The sequence below is a fragment of the Aotus nancymaae genome, unplaced genomic scaffold (assembly GCF_030222135.1).
Source record: "Aotus nancymaae isolate 86718 unplaced genomic scaffold, 86718_ANA_hifiasm-v0.15.2.pri h1tg000029l, whole genome shotgun sequence".
In the NCBI taxonomy this organism is placed as follows: Eukaryota; Metazoa; Chordata; class Mammalia; order Primates; family Aotidae; genus Aotus; species Aotus nancymaae.
This window is the reverse complement of record NW_026988442.1, coordinates 16,152,422-16,179,131: the sequence shown is the minus strand read 5'-3', so window position 1 is coordinate 16,179,131 and position 26,710 is coordinate 16,152,422. Positions and strand designations below refer to the sequence as shown.

The window sequence follows — 26,710 nt, the reverse complement described above, 5'->3', positions numbered from 1 at the left end:
ACAATCAGGTCCCTAGCAGACACACACAAAGCAGTTGGCTGCCTTGGCTGTTGGGAGTCCCATCTCCAGAGGTGCCTACACTGTCATGCTATGGATTCCACTGCTGGCAGCGCACAGTGGGAAGAGAACATACAAAAGAAGAATCAAGTAGTGGGGAGAGGGAGGCTTGTCCTACCGGATATCAAGCTATCTGTGGTAGTTCTCAACAGCCAAGGGACTGCCCTCCTAGGGCAACTTTGGAAATGCTTGGGGGCATTTTTGTCCATAACACTGACTCAGGGGAGGGTTCTACTGAGTGCCAAGGACTGGATGATGGGTGCTCAAGAATCTTTAATGATCAGGACAGTCCCACCCAAGGAAGCATTGTTGTACCCCAAATGCCAAGATGTCCTTGTTAAAAAACGATGAGATACAGTGATTAGTGTAGAACTGAAATAGACAAAGAGATAGACAAAGAGATCAATGAGACAGAAAAGAGTTCCCAGAAACAGATCCATAAATACATGGGCACTTAAACATAAAACAGAGATGCTACTTCAAATCAGTGAGAAAAGGACAGAGTGTTCAATTAATGCTGCTGGGACCATAGGCCAGCCATAGAAAAATGAAATCAGATCCCTATTTCACACTGCATGCAAAGATAAAAGACCTAAACTTGATTAAAGATCTCAATATGAAACATAAAAGGAAATAAAATGAAAATACTTAGAAGATATCTAGAATATCTTTATGACCTTGGGTGGAGAAGTCACAAAGAAATAAAAGCAAATAAAGGGGAAAATAAATTTTACTACCTCTGAAGTTTAAACTTCTGAATGAAGAAGACACAAAGTTAAAAGACAAGCAACACACTTGGAGAAAATATTTGCAACAAACATAACAAGGATTCATATTCACATATATAAACCTCTTTTATGAATTAATAAGAAAAAGATGTGACCCATAAAAAACTGGGCAAAATATATGAACAGGCATTTTGCAGAAGAGAAAAATTCAGATGACCGTTAAACACATCATGAGACACTGAGCTTCTCTAACAGTCAGGCGACACTAATGAAAATGAGATATTTTCTCCCAGCACATTGGCAAAATTAAAGAGTGATAAATCAACTGATGCTGAGGTGCTGGGGAAATGAGAACTCAGATATATCACTAACAGGAGTGCAAAGTGGCATAATTACCTTGGAGGGCAATTTGGCAGTATTTATTAACACAGAAAATCCTGCTTCCAGAGAAATAGTAATGCACATCCACAGAGATCTTCATGGTGGAGAACCAGAACCACTGAAACATCCACCAGCAGGAGGATATGTTGTAAGCATACGATGGAATACTATTCAGCAGAAGAAATGCGCGAACTATAGCTGCACTTGTATACATCTCAAAAATGAGTGAAAACAGAAAGAAAAATGCAAATATATTAATTGGTTATGATATAATATATATAAGAAAATCATTCAGGCTGAGCGGGAGGATCACTTGAGCCCAGGAGTTTGAGACCAGCCCTGGCAACACAGTGAGACTTCGTCCCTGCAACAAATCAAAAATTAGCTAGGCATGGTGGTGCACACCTATAGTCCCCCAGCTACTTGGGAGGCTGAGGTGGGAGGATCACTTGAGCCTGGGAGGTCAAAGCTGTAGTGAGTTATGATTGTGCCACTGCACTCCACTCTGGGTGACAGAGTGAGACCCCATCTCCCCCTCCCCCCGACCCAAAAAGAAAACCGTTCAAGCAAAACTCCTGGGTTTGGGTTTATGAGTTCCCTCTGCATGGAATGCCTTTTAGCATTTCCTTCTTTCTTTCTTCCCTTGCTCCCTCTCTCTTTCCCTTCTCTTCCTTCTTCCCTCCCTCCTTTCCTTCTTTGTTTCTTCCTCCCTCTCTTCCTTCTCTCCCTCCGTTTTCCCTTCCTCCCTCTCTACCTTCCTGCCTTTAGCAAACACACTTGCTCTGTGCTGACAGGTGCTGAACATGAGGTCCAGGCCCCAATTTCTATCCTTGTTATGCAAGGAACTCCCCTATGATTTGAGCCCCAGAACAACCCCGACCCTGGCCCCACACTAAGCTCTCACCTCAGACAATGTGTCAGTCTTGCTTGCCCAATGGTTCTGTGTCCTGCTGGCTGCATGGGCTGCTGAGAGGTTCAGAGGAGAGTGTGGATGAGGCAGGTGTTGTCTCCTAAATGATCCCAGCCTCTGCTGAGGAGGCTGACTGGTGGTGCTGAGGCCCCCGCCTTCCTTTCCCTCCTGTTCTCCCTATCACTCCTGCCATCTTTTTCTCCTTTCCTTCTTCACTTTGCTTTAGTGCCAGGCTTTGGAGCCAGGGTAGGGTGTGTGGGGAGGGTGCAGCTAGATCTCTGGGCCCAGAGCTCCAGAGCTAAGCCTCCTGGGCTGAAGTGGGGAGGCAGATCTCTTAGGCCATAGGTGATCATGAGAGCAGGTGGCCACCTCCTTCCAAAAGCCAAACAGCTGCAAAGGGCAGCTGCCATAATCATGTCCAGAGCCTCAGATGGCCACAACAGGGCCCTGGAGAGAGGGTGGCTGAGGACGGCCTAATTAGGCATGACAGCAGCCCCGTGAGGTATATGCAGCTTGGAGCCATTAGGAAGGCTGGTGGAGGAACAGCCAGAGCTGGCCCAGCCACTGACCCCCCACAGGGATGCTTGGCGCTGGGGCTCAAGACTGCCTGCCTGAAGGAATGTCTGTCAGCTGGGGCTGCCAGGTGCTGCCCCAGCCATGGCTGTTAGTCCTGCTGGGAAGTGGCACTGGTGGCTCAGGGCTGCAGTTCCAGGCCCTTTTGTGCTTCTGCTTCTTACCGTGCTTCCTGGGGTGAGGGTGGGGTCTTTCCCTCCTCTGGGTCTTATTTCTACTACTAAGAACTAACCTGCCAGCCCTTTTCCAGCCACTCCCTCTTCTGATCCTGAAGACCACCCACAGAGCAGTGATTACAGTGCTCTTCTGCTCAGCTAGAGGTGGAAAAACTGAGGCCCAGAGACTTGTTTGAGGCCACATAGCTTACAGTTAGCAAATCTAGAATTTGAATCATAGGCCTCTTTGACACACAGCCCCTGTTTGTGACACAACACTATTTCTTCATCTTCCTGAAGCTAGTGGTGAGGGGAGGGTGGTGGTGCCATATTCCTAGGAGAGGAAAGACACTAAAGGAAGCCACATCCAGCCTGAGTCCTGCTGCCAACTCAGCATGCCCCCAGCAGGTCACACCCCTTCTCTGGGCTGAACCAGATGACACCCAGGATTAGATACTCAAGTCTCCAGTTCTCAAGGCCTTTCTCAGCTCCACCATCTCCCAGCTAAGTAACCTTCCTAAGTAACCCCCTTCCATTTCTATATCTGTAAAATGAAGCTAGATGCTCTTCACCAGTGTGGTTTTGCAGATAGAGTGACCAGGTTTGTCAGGTGCCCAGTACAGGGTGTGGCACACAGTAGGTGCACAGTAAATGGGCACTTCCTTCTTTTCCACAGAATCTCTGAGCCCTACACATCACCACCCTCAACCTCTGTGTTTCCTTTCCAGCTCAAACCTCAGACCTTCCAGGAAGTCCTATGAGGTTCCAAGAGTATCTGTGTTTGACAATCCACTCATGCTTTCCTCTGTGTGTAAGACTAACGCCACCACATCTGTGCATTGGTTTACAAAGCCTGCCCGACTCATTAGTTTTTGCTACATTATCAACAGCCTTCCTATTACCAGTGAGGAAACTGGGGCTAGAGATACAGTCACCAGGTCACTCAACTTCTCTAACCTTCAGTCTGCTGTTCTCTAACATGGGACTAAATAACAGTACCTCCCCTGTAGGTTGCTGTTTAGAAATAAATGGCATAATACATCCAAAGTTTTTTCTTTTGCTTTCTTTTTTTGGAGACAGAGTCTAGCTTTGTCACCCAGGCTGGAGTGCACTGGTGCGATCTTGGCTCAATGCAACTTCCGCCTCCCAGCCTCAAGCAATTCTTCTGCCTCAGCCTGCCGAGTAGCTGGGATTACAGGTGCATGCCACCGTGCCTGGCTAATTTTTGTATTTTAGTAGAGATGGGGTTTCACTAGGTTGCCCAGGCTGGTCTTGAACTCTTGATCTCAGGTGATCTGCCTGTCTCAGCTTCCCAAAGTGCTGGGATTACAGGCATGAGCCACCACTCCTGGCCTCCTGTCCAGTTATTGAAAGGGTGCCTGGGAGATGGTAACAGAGGCTCAAATCCTACCTCAGATATTGCTCAGATTTGCACAATGCCAGGGCCAAAGCTTCTGACCTCCCAGTTGGGTCCCTAGAAAACCACAGTCCTGCAAATGATTCATGAAAGCTCTTTGAAGACAGAACCGAGCACAGTACCCCCAGGCGTTGGGAACGGTTCAAATCCGTACTCTATCTTCAGCACCACGGACAACGCCCCTGACATCAGCACCAAGGACAGAGGCAAATGAGTGCCCTGTACCCCAAAGAGCACAGCTCAAAGGTCAAAGTGTCAAAAATCCCCTTCTCTCATCCTGAAGTGGCAATGAAACCTTCTTCTTCTTTTTTTTTTTCTAGCTACTTACCTGCCTTACAATTACTAAGACCTCGAGAAGCTACTTCCAGTTCTATTTCTATTTGCATGTCTTTTACTCCAGGGGCCAGTTTTCCGGCGTGTTTCTCACCCAGTGAAGTTCCCTGGATTGGGGTAGCTCAGGAAGGCTTTCTGGAGGTTCTTGACTATGAAAACACACCTCCCTAGGCCAAGAGAGCCTCCCAAACCTTCCCCCCTCCTTTTTTTTTCACCTACTGGCTTCATTTCAGACACAAGTGGGGACAGTCACTGGATACAGTGTCACAGCAAAGTGCAGCAGCAAGGGACAGGCCTAATGCCACTTCATCTCACCTTGTGGCCCTGTTCTCAAGAAAGTGAATAAGGAGAAGAAGTTATGATCCTTCAGCCTGTCCCACTCCATCAATCATCCCTGAGGCCATCTTTTATTGGCTCCTCACCCATTTGATGAGGGCTAGATTTATTCCTGCCCTGACCACCTCTTTGACATCACTGGTTGCCCACATGGTCTCAAAGCAAACAGCTGGAGCTGTCTTGAGCCCTTCTTTAAGGACCCTCAGGACTTTAGTTCAGTGGAGACCCCACCAGAGCCAGCAACTCAGTCCTTCTACAGTGGCTGAAGGGAAGATGGGACACAATCGATCACCAGTGTCCTCTGATACATGGGAAGGACACCTCCTCAGAGTTGTGATGCAATGAGATGGTGTGACCAGCACCAAGCATGGCACATAATAAGGGCTTGGTAAACAACTGTTCCCACTTCCCAACAAGGACAATGTAATGATGGCAATGATGATCACTACTCATGTTGAGTGTCTACTATGTGCTAGGTCAAGGTATTGAGGGTTAGACAAGACAAGGACAATTATACCCATTTTGCTGATAAGAAAACCAAGCTGGCCAGGCATAGTGGCTCATGCCTGTAATCCCAGCACTTTGGGAGGCTGAAGTGGGTGGACTGCTTGAGGTCAGGAGTTCAAGACCAGTCTGACCAACATGGTGAAACCCTGTCTCTACTAAAAATACAAAAATTAGCTGAACATGGTGGAACATGCCTGTAATCTCAGCTACTTGGGAGGCTGAGGCAGGAGAATTGCTTGAATCCAAGAGATGGAGGCTGCAGTTAGCCGAGATCGCACCACTGTACTCCAGCCTAGGCGACAGAGTGAGACTCTGTCTCAAAAAAAAAAAGGAAAAAAAGAAGAAAACCAAGTCGAGGCAGGAGGATTATTTGAGACCAAAAGTTTGAGACTAGTTTGTAAAACAAAGCAGGACTCAGTCTCTACAAAAAAAAAAAAAAAAAGCCAGGCACAGTGGCACTACTCAGGAGGCTAAGGCAGCAGGATTCTTTGAGTCCAGGTACTCAAGGCTGCAGTAAGCTCTGATTGCCCCACTGCATTCCAGTCTGGGAGACAGCAAGACTCTATCTCAGAAAAAGAAAACCAAGGTCCCGATGGGCCAAGAAATCTCTCAAAGGTCACACAGCCAACCAAGTAACAAAATCAGATCTCTGCCCTCAAATTCCAGGCTGCTTCTCCACCTCCAGACCTCTCAAAATTACAATCATCCTCATCTCTCACCTTCAGGTACCCAGCACAGCCCATTCACTGCTTGCCAACATCCAGTGCTGGATGCTGGATGCCCAGCTGGCCAGCTGTCAACAAGCTGCCAGACTCAGATACTGGGGTGGGCAAGGATGGAAGCGGGGCCCAGATTCTTTGCCCTCCTGGGACCCCATGCGATTCCAAGGGGCTCAGATGCAGCCCACTCCCATTCCTGCAACAGTTGCCTCCTCTCCTAACATGGCAAGGAGAAACCCCCACCCCAGCTCTGTATCAGCCTCCTACACATACAGAAGAGCAGAGCTCATGAAACACGTGCCACCATCATCACCAGCATCAGTGACAGCCCCACCAGGTCCCATCATACCTGTCATACAGGTGAGAAAATGGAAACCCAAGGACTGGAAGGGACCTAACCCAGGACACCTGAACAGAATGTTTTCAGGACTCTAGACTCCTCCAGTGCCTCTATCCCCAGACTGGGGCCTCAATGAAGGCAGGAGTCTCAACATTCTTGTTCACTGCTAGGTCCCCAGCACCCACCTCAAAGTCCACAACAAAGTGACTTTCTTTCCCTGCTTCTTCTGAAGGGAGGGACAATGTGTCACCCACTTTCTCTAACCAATCCAGAATCTTGTATGTAGTAAGCCCCTAGTAGGTGTTTTTTAAACTATATAATTCATTCGATAACTATTTATTTTGTGCCTAGTGTGTCCCAGCCATTGCTTTAGGTGGAGAAACCACAGCAGTAAGAAAACACAGACAAAAATCCTCTGTTTTGACACTGATTGAAATAGAGTGAATTTGTTTCCTTGTCCATCTTCCCTACCTGTGGTGAGTGCCAAAGGGGCAGGAACTGTCACTGTCATGCCCAGTACTGTGTTCAGTGCCCAAAACACAATATATGCTTGCTGAATGAATGAATGAATGAATACATGTAGGTAGAGTAGTAGAATAAAGGCAGCCGCTGTTTATTGAGAGGTTGCCAATTATTTTATGCACATTAAATATATCTTGGAATCTTTCCCTGTGAGGTGAGTACTTTGAGGTGGATCATGCTAGCTATCCTGCTAGCTATTCTTCCCTTTTACCTAACAGAAGGGCCCAGTTAGAAATATTCACTTCATCAGCTTCCCTTGCAGGTAGGGTGGCCATGTGACCAAATCTGGGAAAAGAGATGTAGGCAAAAATCCACTAAATGAGGCTTCCAGGAAATCTTTGTTTTCCTGGTAAGAAAAGGAAACTCGGGAAGCATGGAGGCTTTACTCTCCTTTTCCTGCCTGAAATTCAGATGCAGCATATGGTGGTGGAGCAGCCATTTTGTAGCCATGAGAATGAAAGATGCATGCTAAGGATGGCAGAGGCCTGCCTTAGCCTCCCAAATAGCTGGGACTATAGCCCCATGCCTGGCTAATTATTATTTTTTAAATTATTATTATTTTTTTGAGATAGGGTCTCACTTTGTGACCCAGGTTGGAGTGCAGTGGTCCCATCTTGGCTCACTGTAGCCTTGACCTCCTGGGCTCAAGTGATCCTCTCATTTCAGCCCCCTAGGTAGCTGGGACTACAGGCACACACCACCACACCTGGCTATTTTTTTTTTTTTTTTTGTATTTTTTGTAGAGGTGGGGTTTTGCCATGTTGCCGAGGCTGGTCTAATTTTTAATGTTTTGTAGAGATGGGGTCTTGCTGTGTTGCCCAGGCTGGAATGCAGTAGCATGATCACAGCTTGCTGTTTCCTTGAACTCCTGAGCTCACACGATTCTCCCACCATAGTCCCCTGAGCAGTTGAAACTACAGGTGCCTGCCACCATGCTTAGCTAATTGTTAAACTTTTCTGTAGAGACAGAGTCTCACTATGTTGCCCAGGTTGGTCTCAAATTCTTGACCTCAAGTGATTCTCTCACCTTGGTCTCCCAAAGTGCTGGGATTACAGGTATGAGCCACAGCCCTGAGATTCTTGTTACATGAGAAGAATAGCCTTCTGGGTATTTATACAAATGTTACTTGTTTTCTTCTGTTACATGCAGCCAAATGCAATTTTAACTGATTCTGTATTATGATAACAGGAGAGGCTTAGGGAGGTCAAATGAATTTCCCAAAGTCACACAGCAAGTAAGCAGATCTGGAATTGGCTGCTGGGTTGAATGCCAAAGTCTGTGCTCACTCCACCTGTGTGCTATCGTTCCCACCTGCAGTCCCAGGCTGCCAGGAAGCCCCTCTCCACAACCACTACTGAGCTCTCCTCTAAAACTCTTCCTGACTACCCTGAGGTCTGGCTCTAAGTTTCCCTGATGCTTCTCTCTTACCAGATCCCACCTGAGCTACACACAGGTCCAGATCCTCCTTTCAAAACATATGTGCCTGGAGTCCCAGGATTCTGCTCAGAGCCTGACCCTGTGAGATGCTCTCTGCTCATCCACCATTCCCTAGTCCAGAAATCCCCCCAACTGTTCCAATAGCATGCACGGCAGATGCTCAAGCCATCTCTGCAGACAGGTCTCCTGGTTCCATCTCTTACCCCCGACAATGTCCCACACACACCACAGAATAATCTTCAAGAGCATCTCTCATGGGCGCCTGGCCCTCGAGGCCTCCAGGGTCTGGCTCCGGCCACCTTCCCAACCTTTGTTCTCACTGCCCCCTCTGCCTCCTGCTACTTTGCCCACCCAGCATTCGCAGGGCCAGCTCCAGCGTGTGCTTGAGGAGACAAAGAGGCCCTCTCTGACCACCCTGTCTCCACCAGGTACCCACTACCACTGTCCTGTGGCTCCCTCTCTCTCGGCACCTGGGGCTATTTGAGTGTAACACAGAGTGTTGCTAGCTTACCGTTGGCACGTTTGCCGTTGCCTCTCCGTCCCAGAACCAGAGCTTGTTGAGGGCAGGAAGCGTGCCCATCTTTTCCACCCATTTCCCCAGTCCCTGGCACAAGGCCCGGTACTTGAGCTCAATCAGGAGGTGCTGAATGAAGCTCAAACTTGCTTCCTACGCTTTCCCGCCACCCACTTTCTACTCCAGCCAAACAGAACTACTCCAGCTTCCCCGAACCCTCCTACTGTGGCTGACACCCAAGTGTCTCCTGGACTCTGCCTCCAGCCAGGCCCGCAGAGAGCCCGGGCCTTGCCGGGACTTCCTCTTCCCTTTCGCCCAGCAAAACCAAGCAGAGGGGAATTCCAGATTCTGATGGGATGAATGAGATTTTGGGACATAGGTGCGTGCGCCTGTGTGTGTGTGTGTGTGTGTGTGTGTGTGTGTGTGTGTGTGTGTATGGGGGGACTGGCCGTCTACATTCTACCCTGAATGTGGCAGCCTCTGCTTGTCTTTCTTCTTGCATTTCTGCCACTGGTTACACCAACCTGAGCTAAGTCTGAAATGCCCCTATATTCTTTGAGCAGCCACAGCTGTAGGAAAGAAGAAGGGAAAAAACATTCACATTTACTGAACCCCTATTAAGTGCTAGGCGCCATTCTAGCCCAAATAATAATGAAAGCAAGGATGATGATAATAATAGTGGCTAATATTTGTTGTGCATTTAGCATATGCCAGGCACCATCCATCCTAAGGCTTTTAATCAACAGATCTTATTATTATCCCCATTTTACAGATGAAGAAAAAGAGGCTCAGAGAGGTGGAGTCACCTGAGATCACAGAGACAGGAAGTGGTCTGGAGCTCAGGTATCTATCATCCCAAACCTGCTCCTCTGCCAGGCTGAGAAGGGTAACACCCAGGTGTCTTGGCTTGGGGGGAGGAGCTTCCCCTTGCAACTCCAGCTGCCTCTGAGTGAAAGGCTGGAAGCAGCAACTTCCCAGCGGAGGGGGGATCTCCTGGGGGAAGGCTGGGCTGGTAAGACTTACCCTAATCAGCAAGGCTGTAGAACAGTGCTCCAGCCCCCTGCAGGACCAGGCCCGAGGAGTCGCAGGGTGGACGGAAGTCTCTGAGCCTGGGCTCTGCTTCCCCAGTAAGGCTGAAGATTTTCCCAAGAGCCTGGGCCAAATTTATCTGCCAATCCCCCGAAGAGCTGATTCCAGCGTCTGTCTGGAAATGTCAGCCCGTGTGGTTGGAGGAACGCGGGGAGAGTTTTCCTCTAAATAGCAGGAAGCATATGGGAGGCGGATGGCATCCGCCGCCCCAACCTGCCAACTCTTGCTCAAGTGGGAGCTAAAAGGGGCCCAGAAGGGTCTGGAAATCCCACCACCTCCCAGGGAGGTTGAAGGGGGAGCTGGAGACAGAGATGGTGGCAATGAGAAGGGCAGAAAGTGGGTCCCGAAGGGCAGGCAGGCAGGAGCACCCTGATGAGCAGAGGCGCCTGAGGCTCTCAGATGGAAGTGACACGCCTAGGAATCTAGCACAACATCCACAGTAATAATAGCCACCATTCACTGAGCGCTTGAAATGCGCCAAATCTGGGTTAAGCACTGTATTTGGATGATTTCACTTAAACTTTGCAACCAACTCTAAGATGGGGGCTGCTGTTATCCTCATATTACAGATGAGGAAACCAAGGTTCAGAGAAGGAAGGACCTGAAATCAGACACTCTCTGGGCTGGAAAGGACCTTTCAGATCCTCAGCTGAATCACAAATCCTCTACAGACTCTCTGCCAAGCTGTGGTGCAGCTGCTGCTTGAACACTCCTAGTGATGAAGAGCTTGCTACCTACCACCCAAGCTAGCCCATCTGCAGAGAATTCTTCGTATCCAAAAGGTTTTCCTAGCCTAAGCTGGGATCTCCTTCCCTGGAGCTTTTCCTGTGAGTATCAGACCCAGACCCTGCCTCCCACAAAAGTGATGGAAAGGCAGGGAGCTAGGCCCCTCTCTGGTTTCCCTTCTCCAGGTGACACACTCCAGGTCTTCACACAGCTGCCCAAGCAGGGATCTGGAGCTCCAGTGCCAGCCAGCTCTCTCATCCATCTCTGCCCCTGGACCATGGTAACCAGAACAGCCTCCAGTCACCAAGCACTTCCTATGTGCTAGGCACCGTGGAGAACCTTCCCTTAACACACTGTCCTCCAACCTTCTCCACGATGCCTGGGGTGGTACTCTCATCACCTCAGCTTTACATAGGAGAAAACTGAGGCTCTGCAAGGGGAAGAGATTTGTCCTAGTCATTCAGCAGAGATGCAGGACCCTGGAGGCCTCACCAGGCTGCTGCTCTAAGTCTCATGAAGCTGAAGAGGTCCCTGCGGGCCCCACCTGGGGACACTGACCCAGGCTTTGCCAGGATTCATCTCAACACCAGTCCACAGGGCCCCAAGCCCATGCCTTCCTAATCCTCTCTCTCCTGTTGAGTAGCACCCAGTCCCCAATTTGTGTTGAATCTCCCTGCTAAACACCCGTCTGTGCTATCCTCATGGTCTTGTCCTACCCACTGTCACCTCCAAGACCAGCCCAGGATCTTGGTTTATTTAAAAAAATATATTTTTAAAGAGACAGGGTCTCTGCTGGGCACAGTAGCTCAAGCCTGTAATCCCAGCACTTTGGGAAACCAAGGCAGGAGGATCGCTTGAGCCCAGGAGTTAGAGGCTGCAATAAGCCCTTATCACGCCACTGGACTCCCAGCCTGGGCAACAGATCAAACAGACACTGTCCAGAGATAGACAGACAGACAGACACAGACACAGACACACACACACACACACACACACACACACACACAGAGAGAGAGAGAGAGAGAGTGTGTGTGTGTTGCTCTGTCACCCAGGCTGGAGTGCAGTGGTGGGATCATAGCTCACTGCAGCCTTGAACTCCTGGACAAAGCCAGGATCTTTCCAACACCCAGACCTAACCTGCCTTTGGCTCCCTTTTATCCTAAGGGTCAAATTCAAACACCCCAGCCCAATAGTTGAGGCCTTTTAAGCTCCAGCCTTGGCTTACCTCTCTAGCCCTGTGTCTCCCCAACATCCATCCCTCACACCCTCCCGCCTAACAGCTAAACAGGTGGCAGGTGAGATCTTCACAGAGCCCCTCCCAGTTGCTTCTCCATGGAGAATCCCTATTCATCCTTCAACACTGCTTAGAGGAACAGAATCAACTGCTTTGGCTCTGGAGATCCCTGAGTGATCAGCACTTACCTCTCATCTCTCATGCCTCACCTGTCATCACTGATGGAGATGCCTCTCTCCTGGGCTGAACTGAAAATTTCCCCTGGGCAGGGGCAGCTCTGATTCGTCCCTGTAGCTCCACATCTAGTGCAGCACCGGACACATGGTAGGCACAGATAAATGTCTGTGGAGTGTGGGGATGAATGACCAAATGAAGACCGTGGGGCATGATAAAGTTAGAGATGACCCATGAAACACAGCTTGTGCAAGTCATAACTTTGCTATATCAGAAACAAAAGATGCTGCTGTTAGAACAGTCACAAAACATTTGAGGATTTAGAAGGGAATCAGGGGATAATCTGGGAATGACTGGAGTTTCCAGAAAAAAGCTGCCCAAACCCAAGTAGACGAAGCGACCAGATCCCACCTGCAGGGTGGCAGGAGATGAGGAGTAGGGCCATGGAGGTGGTGAGGGTGGAGAGACTGGGTCCATGTCCCAGCCCTGCCTCCAACTTGCTCTGTGTTGTCACATAGGTGGCTTGGCCTCTCTGAGCCTCAGTTTCCTTCTGTGTAAAACACAGGGGGCATTTGGAAAGTTAACTGAGGCAGCAGATGTGTGTCTAAAGGCCAAAATTCCTTTATTGTCAAGGTAATGGGACTCTTTGCCCTCCATTCAAACTCCCAGCAGGGTTTGCAGACATCCAGGGCTTCCTAATCTTGGACCTCCCCCCGCCGAGCTGGAAATGCAGGCTTCTGCCTGCCCTCCCAGCAGTCATTTGGGGGACAGCCCTCAGTGTCTTGAGCAGTACCAGAATTGTGGGCTTCGTCTTGTGAAGAAGCTTTCTAACTAGCAGTGGAGAAAATGCGTAGTGAGCTCCCCATCTCTGGAGGTATACAAGCAGTGGCTGGGCATCTCAGGACAGGAATTCTGACTCAGGGTGGGAAGGAATTTAGGCCAGTAGATATCTAAGGCTCCCTTGAGGGGCCATTGGGTTCTTTTTCTCCTTCCTCATGTGGGGCCTCGATCTAACTCCTCCAGGCTATGCTGTCAGCACAAGACAGAGTGACCTCACTGGCACTTCCCTCATCCCACAATATCCCCCAAAGGCTCCCCACTGCCTTCAGGATCAAGTCCAAGTTTCTACCCTGGCATTGAAGGCTCCTATGGTCTGAGCCTGGCTCCTCTCATCCTATAGCTGCACCCCCACCACATGCTCTGGGCCTTTGACACATTGTTTTTCTTGCCTATAACATACTTCCAGCACTCTGCTTGGCTTCTCAGTTTAGGCATCATCTCCTCCAGGAAGGCTTCCTTGCTCCCAGGCTGGCCTTTTCCTTCCCACAGCTCCTGTATGCACATCCACCTTAACACCACTCACATTTCAGACAAATCATCCTCCAAAGACTGCAGTCGTTTAGAGGGCCAGGACAGCTCCCTTCAAGGACAGAGTGGGTCGATGTCTCCTGAGCGAAATCAGTACTTCAGAGATTCCAATGTTCTGACTCCAAGAAAGTCTAAGGCTGCCCCAGTGAGCTTCTGAAAGTAAGATCTGGGTTCAGAACTCTTTTCTTTTCTTTTCTTTTCTTTTTTTTTTTTTTTGAGACGGAGTCTGTCACCCAGGCGGTAGTGTAGTGGCATGATCTTGGTTCACCGCAACCTCCGCCTCCCACGTTCAAGCAATTCTCAGCCACCCAAATAGCTGGGATTACAGGGCTGGCCATCACACTGGGTTTATTTTTGTATTTTTAGTAGAGACAGGGTTTCACTATGTTGGCCAGGCTGGTCTTGAACTCCTGACCTCAGGTGATCCACCTGCCTCAGCCTCCCAAAGTGCTGAGATTACAGGCGTGAGCCACCACACCTGGCCAGGACCCCTTTCAATAGGTGCTTTTTTGTTTTTCTGATTATGAAAATCATGCATTTTGGGAAATTCAGATAATTACAGGAGGTTGGGGTTGCTGGGTTCGGCCACTATTTGGTCTACTTTAGGCCATAGCTTACATTTACTTTTGGGGAAGCTACTTTTCTCTACTCTCCACTCCTGAGGTTCCAGCGGTGTTGACTCCACCCCCAGCTGGGGTGGGGAGCATACAGAAGCCCAGGCTACCAATCAGAGTGCTGAATTCCCCCTAGCAACAGCAACTGATTGAGGGTTGGGGGTAACCCACAAATTTGACCAATCAAGGCCAAGACTCAGTTCTGGGACTTGAGTTTGAGCAATTGGGGGAAAAATTCTTGCTTATTTCTTTGGATAGGTATCTTATTACCTGTACGTGAGAGTTTAATGAGAACATGGGAATAACCCAGAGACAGCCGAGTTGAGAAACTGAGAAAAATCAGGTTCTGGTGGCCCCCAAGCCCCCGGATCCAGCTGCGCCTGAAGCCATCAGACCTCTGAACTTTACAGTTACAAGTCAATAAAATCCATTTTTCTTTAAACTAGTTTGAGGTGGGTTTTCTGTCACCTTACTTGGAAAAAACTCTGAATGATATGAAAAAAATAAAAATAGAGCTCACCTATATCTCACCATCCAGAGGAAGCCACTATCAACAGTTTAATGATAAACCTTCTGAGCATCTCCCGAGCCAGGAGCATGCATATATTCATATACATTTTTCATAACAAAAGTGAAAAAATCAGTAGATATATGAGTAGATAATCCTGTTCCTGTCTGCAAATCCTGACACTCAGGAAAGACTCCAAATCAAGATGTCACACAACAGACACCCATTTTTAACCTCCTGTTTTTCCCCAACAAGGTACCATGGACAAGTTTCCATGTCAACAAATAGAGATTCAGAGCCCTGTTTCTATAGCTGCAGAGAATGCCATTGTTTGGCCGGATGTAAGTTATTTAACCAACTCTCATAAATAGAGAATTGGGTTGTTTCTAATTTATCACTATAATCAAGAAAGGTGCAGTGAACTTACTTGCAAAATGCATATGTTTGCACTTGCCAGATTATTTATGACTAAGATTCCACAATTCCGAGAGTTTGACTACAATAGCGTACATTGTTCTGCCTGAGATTTAAGATTCTCTTTAAGATTCTCTTTGTGGCTGTAAAGTAGTATCTGAAGGTGTACTAGTTGTAAAAAAAAAAACAAAAAAAAAAGCAAATCCTGGGCCAGGGTGTCCCCATCACAATGTCTCTGGCAAGGATGCTCAGTGGTAGATGCGAGGGAGGTGGTGGGGAGGGAGGTGGGGTGTGAGGTGGTGCTAACCCGAGGTCCAGCTGGTCCTGTGCCCAGCCAAGCTGACCACCACCCTGGACCTTGTCTCCCAACTGGGTATGACTCCCACTGATGGAGGGAGAGGTAAGCCTGGGAGCCCTGGCAGAACATGGTGACACACAGTAGGTGCCACCTCAGGCAGTCACAGTTGTCACGGCAGCAGCGCCATCAGGGATGCAACCTTGGCACTGCCCTAGCCCTCCACATGTTTTCATTCACTTAAGCCCCATGCCAATCCTCCAATGCTATTCTTATCTCTGTTTTTCAGAAGAGGAAACTCAGCCTTAGAGAGGGCAAGTGACTTCTCTAAGTTCACACAGTCAAAGGGATGACCCAGATCTGCTGATTCCCCAGCCCATGCCTTATCCCATTGAGGTGGATAGCAGGAGAGAAGAAGTACCCTAGGCAAGACCATGGGAACGCTAAAATCCTCTGTTCCTCCCCACAAGTCCTAAAACTCAGGAAAGACTCCAAATCTAGAAAAGTAGAAAGAAGAACCAAAGATCACCCATGCCCCCACTTCCCAGGAGGAGCACTGTGCAGTTTTCAGAAACACACATAATTCTTACAGAAATGATATAATGCTACCCATGCTGTTTTATAACCTCTTTAAAAAAAAAAAACTCTACGACACACTATGAAGTTCTTTATGCAACAATAAATTTAGCTCCGTGGCCCCGTTTCTAACAGCTGCAGCAGGCGCCACTGTGTGGCTGCAGTAAAATGGCTTTAACTGGTCCTGTGGTGATGGACAAATGGATTGTCCCCAATTGTCCTGCTAACAGCAACAATGTTATATGAGCACTGTCCAGCATGGCTGGATCCATGTCATCCTTTCGGGTCTCAGGTCAAGTGCCATCTCCTTAGAGAGGGCCATCCTGGACAGTGCCATGTCACACAGGTCTCCTACCCGGTTCATCTTCATGATGTCACCATGCTAATTTCCCTCACTGCGCCAATGGAGCCTCTCCTCATTCTGTTTGTGTCTTTGGATGACTGTATAATATCTGTCCCTCCCCAAGCCTGTGTGCTCCAGGAAGGGTGTGGACTGGCAGGGACTAGACTCAAGAGATGTCCTTGGAACGCATGAATGAAGAGATGCCCTCTCAGCACAGCATGCCCCGCTCCATGACATGTCCCCAGCCTCAGTTCAGGACCCCACAGAGCTGCCTTGGAACTCGCTTCCAGCCATGTGCTGCTTGGAGCATCTATGCCCAGATGCCTGCCCTGCCAGGGACCCCATACCAAGCAAGGCTTTCTGCACACACATGATACAAAGTGCTGGAGTCTGGCAGAGCAACTCCACTACCCACTGGCTGTGTGGACTTAGGCCTCAGTCCCCTCATCTGTAAAATGGGGCCAATACTGCTAATCTCACAAAGCTGTTCTGAAGATTAAAGAAGGTAACAAATGTGCTTAGCACATAATAGGTCCTCAGAAAATTACTGTTTGCCCCCACTCCCGATCCAGTGAGTTCAGAGGTGGGTCTGACCCTGTCTCACCTGGGTGGCCTGTTTACTTTTAAAAAATTTTTATGTCATTTATTTATTTATTAAGAGACAAAGTCCTGCTCTGTTGCCCAGGCTAAGGTACAGTGGCATGATCATAGCTCACTGCAGCCTCTAACTTTTGGGGTCAAGCAATCCTCCTACCTCAGCCTCCTGAGTAGCTAGGACTACCAGTACATATCACCATGCCTGGCTAATTTTTTTCATTCTTTTGGAGAAGGGGGTCTTGCTATGTTGCCTAGGCTGGTCTTGAACTCTTGGCCTCAAGCCATTCTCCCACCTCATTCTTTTATTACTTTAGATGAGACCCGAGTATGCCTTGGCTTTCCCTCCGGGGCTGTCCCTAGGAATGTCCCACTCCTATCCTTTAAAACTTTTTGTTTGTTTGTTTGTTTTTTGAAACAGGGTCTCACTCTGTCACCCAGGCTGGAGTGCAGTGGTACAATCTAAGCTCACTATAACCTCTGCTTCCTGGGCTCAAGTGATCCTCCCACATCAGCCTCCCAAGTAGCTGGGACTACAGGTACATGCCACCACACTCAGCCATTTAATTTTTTTGTTTTTTGTTTTTTTTGGTAGAGATGAGGTCTCACTATAATGTCCAGGCTAATCGAACTCCTGGGCTCAAGCAACTTTTCCAACCTCAGCCTCCCAAAGTCTGGGATTATAGGCATGAGCCATTGCACCCGGTTCTTTGACACTTGTTAAACAGCTAAATTCTCTGTTCTGACCCCTTGGCGACTCCCAGGCCCATCATCTGCTACCTATGACTGCACACACCTGCCTGGCCTCCCAAGCCTTAAAAATTCAAGAGGCACAGACATGTCTGAGGCACAAATGGAGGAGCCCCTGACCCTTTGCGGGGAACTTCCTGGCCCCTGATCCTTGCACATGGGGCTTGAGTCAGTCTGGTTTCTCATCTCACTTCCTTCGCTCTTGGGCAGCATGACAAGTAACTTTACCTCTCCAAGCCTCACTTTCCTCCTCTGTAAAATGGGCAGAATAAGAGAATCCAGGAGGATTCAAGGAGACAAAAGGTAAAATGGTTAGCAAACAGCCTGTTAGTAAGTGCTTAATAAATGTTAGATATTATCGTTACAATTGTTTTTATCCTTTTTACTGTGATATGTGATATAGAGAGAAAAGTGCACAAAACAAAGATGTTTAGTGCAATAAAGTATCAAAAGGAAATAGTTATGTAACCACCACCCAGGTCACCGCTGGCCCCTGAGAAACCCCCTGAGGTTCTCCTCCCAATCCTTTGCCTTCTTTTCTCCACCAAGGCAATCCTTTTCCAGCCTTTATTGTGCCATTACTATTATGATTTTACCTTTTTATTTATTTATTGAGACGGAGTCTCACACTGTTGCCCGGGCTGGAGTGCAATGGCGCGATCTCAGCTCACTGCAACCTCCACCTCCTGGGTTCACGTGATCCTCCTGCCTCAGCCTCCCAAGTAGCTGGGATTACAGTGCCCACCACCACACCCGGCTAATTTTTTGTATTTTTTTTAGTGGAGATGGGGTTTCACTATGTTGGCCAGATTTGTCTCAAACTCCTGACCTCATGATCTGCCCATTTCAGCCTCCCAAAGTGCTGGGATTACAGGTGTGAGCCACTGTGCCCAGCCTATTCCTTTTCTTTTGAGACAGAGTCTTGCTCTGTTGGCCAGGCTGGAGTGCAGTGGCACGATCTCAGCTCACTGCAACCTCTATCTCCCAGGCTCAAGCAATTCTCCTGCCTCAGCCTCCTAAGTAGCTGTGATTACAGGGGTATGCCACCATGCCTAGCTAATTTTTGTATTTTTAGTAGAGACAGGGTTTCACCATGTTGGCCAGGCTGGTCTCAAACTCCTGACCTCAGGTAATCCTTTTGCATTGGCCCCCCAAAGTGTTGGGATTACAGGCATGAGCCACTGTGCCTGGCTGCCATTACTATTATTAATAAGTGGATGAAAAAAATAAATGACTGTGTGGCCACTCTGCTGTGATCCAGCCAGGTACCCAGGTCTTAGGACCTGGCACTCCTGGCTGCCTCTGCCCTGGAGACACCTCATCCCATTTCCCAGCTCCGGCTTCGTCTGTTCTTTAAATAACCAGCTTGTTAGCAAAATAGCAGCAGTAACACCTCCCTCACTGCCGCCCAGGCCTCCATCTTTCCACGCGATGCTGACGGCTGCTCACCCAGCTCATGCCAAGGAATCCCGTTCTTCGTCACTGGGCCACACACACCAGGGGCTGTCTGCTCAGCTGCGTTCTCAGAGCCTGGCCCAGTGGGTGGAAGTGGGCACTGGATGGCAGTAATTTTCAAGAACGACTCCTGAAAGGAGGGCTGTTAACAGATGAGCCCTCACCCCCAGGTCCCTGCCTCAGTCTCCCCCTCCACCTTCCACAGGATTATGGGGAGTTTAACTGAGATAATGAAAAACACAAAGCATTTAGGACGATGCCAGACACATAGTAATTGCTCAAGAAATGCTTGCTGTTATTCAGCTGGTCCTCATTACACATTTAGTCTCTGGAGAGGCCCTTGCATTTCTTGAGCACAATAAGGAGTATTTGCAAATGATTAAACCCCACAGACACAGCTCTCGGACCAAGCTGTCCTTATCACCTTTCCTGCACCAGCTTCTCAGCCAAAAGCAACAGCTATCTGCAGCCGCAACAATAGACTAGGAGCTGGGTCGGAAAAGCCAGGTTGGAGGGCGGCTAATTAATGGGGCCCTTTTCATGGTTAGTCATAATGAGGCTGGCGCCACCCCAGCATGTAGCTCCTTGTTCTCATAGAAGCACTTCTACATACATTATCTAGTAGTGAAATTCACAGGTTTAAAAAAAATGATCCCATGACATTTGCATATTATACATATTTACAAATCTTTTCCCTTCTCATAACCATCCCATTAGGGAAGCTGAGCAGCCTCTGGCAGACAAGAAAATCAGGACCAGAGGGGCTGGCCACCCTGCTGAGGGCATGGGCTCACTGCAAGCCATCTGGGGCAGCAGGCACTGGTACTGGCCAAAAGGCCAGCAGGCTCTCAGATACTGCTGCTGTCTGGGTAAAGGGAAGTGAGAGAGGCTTCCCTTCTTCTCTCCCTCTTTCCTTCCTTCTACAGTTATTTGCTGGGTACCCACTGTATGCCAGGCATGGGGCCAGCTGCTGGTTGGCCAGAGGGGAATGAAGTGGCTGTTCTTTGTCCTTGTAGAGCAGAGGCCAGAGAAAGAGGCAGATCCTACCCCAGTGGCCCCATGTAGTACTTAGTGGTGGCTGGGTGAGCCTGCGTGTAAGCCCCTTGGCCTGGTTGAGCCACAGTTTCCTCATCTGTGAACTAGACTGTTGTGACAGCAGAGCTTTGGGAGGTGGAAGGTGAAGAAAAGATGGAAGCAGCATGGTGAAGTGGTGGCACTGTGGTCACACCCCCAGAAAGACAGGTCAGAGATAAGGGCGGGCCCAGCACCTCATCTCGTTGTCAAGGTGGGAACTCGAGGAGCATGGGGAGAATAGGCCAGAGGGGCAGGAATGCAGGGCCCCCCAAGATTCAAGAACTCTGATGGTCTCCCCTCAAGCCGCCCTGGGGGTCCTAAAGGTTCCATGGTCTACAGCACAGCTCACAGCTCCCTTCCCATTCTGAGCCTATGTGTACCACCTGCCCCCACCTGCTTGGGTGTGGCAAGAGCTGGGCTTTGAGGTGGACAGAGCTGGGATTGCTGTGCACCCCAGGAAGGTGGCTTCCCCTCTCTGAGGCTAATTCCTCTGGAAAATGGGTGTGATCACCACACCCACCTCCTGGTTGTAGGGAGGACTGGCTAAGACGGGCCAGTTGAACTATAAATGGTGCCCAGACATACACAAACTCTCACTGAGGTCCCTCTGCCAGCATGTGGGTGCCAGTGGAAGTGAGGCTGGGCATTTCCCAACTGTGCCAAGCATGGGGGCTGGTGAGGAGCCCAGGCCTGTGGACGCAGTTACTTACCAACCAGAGAGTTACGGGCACAGGAAACACGGCAAGCTGTCGGGGCCCAGCAGGTGTCAGCTCAGGAGCGGGCACTGGACTGAGGGCTGGCGCACACATCCCTCTAGGCACTCCATCAGAGGTGCTGGCGGGAAGCAGCTTGGGAAAGGGGCCCTGCCAGTGCCCCGGGGGCCACCAGGTCTTCGTCACACACAGGGCCCCAAGGTTCCTGGCAGGGGGAGGCACGGGTGCCTGCAGGGATGGGGAGGAATGGTGATTAGGAGGTGCTGGAGGTAAGCCCTCCACCTGAGACCCTTGGACCGGCCCTGCGGACATGAGGGGGACGACATGCAGCAGTGGTCACAGAAACCCAAGTGTTTATACAACACTACATTTTCCAGAGCACCCTGGCATCCCGGCTCATGTGGGCACCCACATTGTTTTTTTAGAGGAGTGTTTGCATGTCATGCATATTTATGATGCCTCTCCCACCACCCACAGAATCCCCACAGCAGCTGGGAAGCTGGGTTCCAAAGGCTCAAATCCTTCCCTGTCTTGCTTCTCCCTCCTTTTCCCCAGATGGAGGGAGCTGGAAAAGGGGCATGCAGTCCTGAGTTCAAATCCCAGCTCAGCCTCTCACTTGTGGGGTGACATCAGGGAGGCAGCTTCCCCTTTCTGAACCACAGTTTCCCCACCTGCCAAATGGGAACAAGAGTGCCTCCTCTGAAGGATACTGTGAGGACTGAGAAGACAGTGCAGGTGAAATATCTGGCACATAGTATATGCCACAGGGAGGTGGTGATGCAGTGAAGGACCTCTTAGAAGGCCCAATAAAGGCCCTTCTAAGAGGTCTTTCACTGCATCAGCACCTCCATGTGGCACGTCTCGTGTAACAGCAGAGGGAAGCCAGGTGTCCCTCTCCACCCACTTCCCCTGAACAGCTGTCACTGCTCCTGCCTGGATCTTTAAATCAGCAGGAACCAGGCGGGCGCAGTGGTTCACGCCTATAATCCCAGCACTCTGGGAGGCCAAGGCAGGTGGATCACTTGAGGTCATGAGTTTGAGACCAGCCTGGCCAACATGGTGAAACCCTGTCTTTACCAAAAATAAAAAAATTAGCTGGTCATGGTGGCGTGTGCCTGTAATCCCAGCTATTCAGGAGGCTGAGGCAGAATAATTGCTTGAACCTCCCAGGAGGCGGAGATTGCAGTGAGCCCAGATGGTGTCACTGCACTCTGGCCTGGGTGACAGAGCGAGACTGTCTCAAAAAACAAAAGACCACAAACCAGCAAATCAGCAGGAACCAGGGCCTACTGGGAGAAAAAAAGGCCCCTCTATTCCATACCCACTCCCAGCTGTCCTGGAGGCCTCAGTGGAACACCCTCCTCCCACCCTCCACCCTCTGCCCTCCCATTTTACATGTCAAGAAACAGACACAGTAGGAAGCCAAGCTGGTGTGGGGACACAGAATCCGAGTGGTAGGTTGGGATTTGAACTCAGGCTTTCCACATCTGAGCCCTGGGAGGAGAGGTCCAGGTCCAAGGCGCCTTGGGATGGGAGGAATGAGGAGAAAAAGGTGGTCCCCAGTAGGGGAGGCTCAGCTTTCTCCCCTCGCTATCTCAGGGCTCTGGAAAGGCCTCGCCATCTCTCCTGAGCATCTGATCAAGAAACAAACCTCTGGCACCTACTCTGTGCCAAGCCTGTAACAGGCTTTACCTCACTTCCTTCCTGCCACTGCCCTACAATGACATCTCTATTTTCCAAAGGAAGCATGCAAGGCACAGACAGCTTTGACAACCAGACACCCAGGAGGAGGCAGGGCAGAGCCTTCAACCCAGGCATCTGACTCTGGGACGATGCAGCCTCCCCCAGGGAGAACATCACCAAACCAAGAAAACAGGCATAGCCACCTGAACAAAAGTGTTAAGGAGCAGGAAAATAAAATACAAACTCCAAAACATTCTGAGTCAGTAGAAACAAATTCTTGAAGATGCACAAAAAATTTCAAGATTCACTATAAGGTGTGAAAATTGCCAGGGTGGGAAAGACCAGTGTTTGAGAAGATTCATTCCTGATCGAGTTATCACTTTTAGCCAAATTCACCCAGAGCCCAAAGCTGAAGGAAAAGAGGTGGCGGGCTGTGCACAGCACAGCAGGGTGTGGCAGGGCCCTGGCCTAGGAGCCCGAGACCTCCTCAAACTCCCCACCTCTTCCTTGCTAACAGAACAGCAAGTCTCCTCCTTGATTCCCCCTTCCTCTTATTTTTTGAGACAGTGTTGCTCTGTTATCCGGACTGGCGTGCAGTGATGCAATCATAGCTCACTGCAGCCTCGACCTCCTGGGCTCAAGCGACCCTCCTGCCTCAGCCTCCTGAGTAGCTGGGACTACAGGCGCACACCACCACACCTGACTAATTTTTGTATTTTTTGCAGAGATGAAATGTCGTTATATTGCCCAGGCTGGTCTCAAACTCCTGGCCTCAGGTGATCCATCCGTCTCGGCCTCTTGGCCTCTCAAAGTGCTGGAAATACAGGCATGATGAGCCAGGGTGCTTGGCCCCACTTCTTTCTAATGGTCGGGAAGCACCCCAGACAGTCTCTTGGGTCCGGGCTGGGATTCTGCAGCTTCCAGCACAGATGAACTTTGAAACGTGATGCTAAGTGGAAGAGGCCAGATGCAGAAGACAACACACTGCATGATTCCATTTCGATGAAATGTCCAGAACAGGTGCCACTGTAGAGAAGGAAAGTAGATCTGGGCTGCTTCAGGCTTCCTGGTGCGGGGACAGGGACTGGGAGGCAGTGACAGCTAAGGGCTGTGGGATTTCTTTTTGGAGGTAATGAAAATGCTCAAAAATGGATTGTGGTAATAGATACACAACCCTGTGAATATACTAAAAGCCATTAACTGTACACTTTAAATGGGTGAGTTGTATGGTTTGTGCATGATCTCTCAATTCTTTTTTTTTTTTTTTCCTTTAGAGATGGAGTCTCACTACCTTGTCCAGGCCTGGCCTCAAATTCTTGGGCTTAAGAGATCCTCCCACCTCAGCCTCAAAAGTAGTTGGGACTACAGCGTGAGCCACCACACCCAGCTAGTTTTTAAACTTTTTTTTTTTATACTTTAAGTTCTGAGATACATGTGCAGAACATACAGGTTTGTTACCTAGGTATACACGTGTCATGGTGGTTTGCTGCACCCATCAACCTATCATCTACATTAGATATTTCTCCTAATGCTGAAACTCCCCTAGCCCCTCTCCTGCTGACAGGCCCCGGTATGTGATGTTCTCCTCCCTGTGTCCATGTGTTCTCATTGTTCAACTCCTACTTATGAGTGAGAATATGTGGCATTTGGTTTTCTGTTCTTGTGTTAGTTTGCTAAGAATGATGGTTTTCAGCTTCATCCACGTCCCTGCAAAGGACATGAACTCATCCTTTTTTATGGCTGCTAGTTTTTTAACTTTTGTAGAGATGGATGTCTCATTATGTTGCCCAGGCTTCTCTTGAACTCCTGGCCTCAAAGGATCCTGCCACTTTGGCCTCCTGAGTAGCTGGGACTACAAGCATGTGCCACCAGACTTAGCTTCTATATCTCAATTATTAACACTTAAACAAAACAAAACAAAAGATTCTGCAACTTCCCAATGGACAGTCGTCCTCTGGGAACCTGTGGTCCTTTGTGGTCCCTGTATGTCATATTCTCCTCCTCCAGGAAGCCTTCCCTGGCCCCCCAGCACCCTCCCCTCCTGCCCGTTATTGGCTCCTAGGGCTCCTTCAGCTTCTCCTCACCACTGCTCATGCAGATGTGAGGTAACCATTGCCATGATCATTGGCTGATGTGGCCTTCTCCATCAACTTGGCACAAAGGAGGTACTCCTGAAATATTTGTTGATTGAATAAATGAGACAAAATTCCAAACCCTAAGATGCACATTTGGCTTCTGGCCCTGGCTCTATTACCTTCCAGCCGAGTGATCCCGGGCAAATCATGGAACTGCCTCAAGTCTCAATACCTACCTCAGGGTAGCCAGGGATTCAGAGGGAAATGGACATGGAAAGTTCTTTATGAAGTGGCTCCTTCCACAGCTGCCCCCATCTCAGTCAACAGAATTCTGTCCTTCCAGCCACTCAGGCCCAAGCCAGACTTGAGACCGCTCCCACCCTCCCCTCTCATACGCAAGCTGTCAGCAGTGCCAGCAGCCCCCCTTCACCCACCCTGCTGCCACTGCTGTGGACCAAGCCACCGTTACCTTGTGCCCAGATTGTTCATGCCCTCTCTGGTGTCCTGCTTCTGCCCTTGCTCCCAGCACAGAAGCCAGAGGAATCAGGTTGGACCTTAAGTCAGAACTTGCTCCTCCTCTGCTCCATACTCCCCATGGCCTCGCTTCACCCTGAGTAAAAGCTGGCAACCCTGTGCCACCTCCAAGTCTCTCCTCCGCCTGCTCCTTTTGCCCCAGCTATGCTGGCCTTTGGGCTGTTCCTCAAATATACCAGGCACATGCCTGACTCAGGGCCTTTGCACGTGCTCTCGTTCTGCCTGGAATGTTGATTGTGTCCAGATGTCTGTGAACTTTACCCTCTCACTTCCTTCAGAATCTTTGCTGAGACCTGGCCTTGTCAAGGAGAGGTGGTTTTAGCATGGTGGGAGGACTCAACTTGAAAGTATGAACTCCAGGTAAAAATCCAGGCTCTACTAGTTACGTAGCTGCATGACCTTGGGCAAATATCTTCTCTGCAACTCAGCTGCTCATCTCTAAAATGGGGGTAGTTATAGCACCTTCTTCATAGAAGAAGGTTGTGAGGCTCAAATGAATTCAGTGAGTGTAACCTGTATGTCTGCTTCACTCCCCAGCCCTCCACAGCACATGCTCTGGGCCTGTCCCTGCCTGCTTTCCTGTTCTTCTGAGCCCATATCATTATACAACAGGCCATGTAACTGCATAATTTATCCTGATCATTTCCTGCTCCTCTCACTAAAGTGTCAGCCCCGAGGGGCACTGCCACACACTGTACCTGGCACATGGAGGAGCTGCATGAATACTTCATTCAACAAATATTTTCTTTTTTTTTTTTCAGATGGAGTTTCGCTCTTGTTGCCCAGGCTGGAGTGCACTGGCGTGATCTCAGCTCACTGCAACCTCTGCCTTCCGGGTTCAAGCGATTCTCCTGCCTCAGCCTCCCGAGTATCTGGGACATTCAACAAATATTTTCAAACGCTGGAAATGTTTCTTGACCAATTGTCATGAGCTCTAGGTATTCCCTCCTTCCCAGTCACAGATGTGACTTTTCTCTCTCCAGCCCAGCTCATACCTCTGAGCTCCAAATTCCTGCAGCAGCTCTGCTGGCCATCTTGTGGACAGACACTGTGTGCTCAGTGTATCCAGGACCCAGTCTGTGTCCTTCCCTGGAGACTCTGCACTCAGCCCAGTATCATCTAACCTGGTCACGGGGTGACCAAGAAGCCAGGAGGCTTCTATACCTCCATCTCTTTCACCCAGAAGTAAAGCCCAAGACTCTGTCCTATCTTTTTTTCTTTTTTTTGGGGACAGATTCTCACTCTGTCACCCAGGCTGGAATACAGTGGTGCAATCTTGGCTCACTGCAATCTCTGCCCCTCAGGTTCAAGCAATTCTCGTGCCTCAGCCTCCCAAGTAGAATACTTTTTGTATTTTTTGTAGAGATGGAGTTTTGCCATGTTGGCCAGGTTGCTTTTGAACTCCTGTCCTCAGGTGATCTGCCCCGCCTCGGCCTCCCAAAGTGCCGGGATTACAGGTGTGAGCCACTGCACCTGGCAATGTCATATATATATATATATATATTTATTTATTTTTTGAGACAGAGTCTTGCTCTGTTGCCCAGGCTGGAGTGCAGTGGCA

At 49.4% G+C, this 26,710-nt stretch overlaps 1 protein-coding gene across 7 annotated transcripts in view; it reads right to left on the bottom strand.

Annotated features, from left to right (window-relative positions):
• The window catches only part of DLGAP4 (DLG associated protein 4), a 170,022-nt gene extending 143,547 nt beyond the window's left edge, over positions 1-26,475 (bottom strand). For 3 of the 7 annotated variants that reach the window (XM_012455071.3, XM_012455070.2, XM_021665845.2), the window contains exons 1-2: positions 23,240-23,566; positions 20,855-21,085 (exon numbers count right to left, since the gene is read on the bottom strand). The gene's annotated coding sequence lies outside the window, so the exon portion shown is untranslated. Of the gene's footprint in view, positions 1-20,854; positions 21,086-23,239; positions 23,579-25,847 lie in introns of those variants that run through there. The other 4 variants (XM_021665844.2, XM_021665846.2, XM_021665843.2 and 1 more) reach the window with 4 other exon arrangements.
• Between the last annotated feature and the right edge of the window lie 235 nt (positions 26,476-26,710).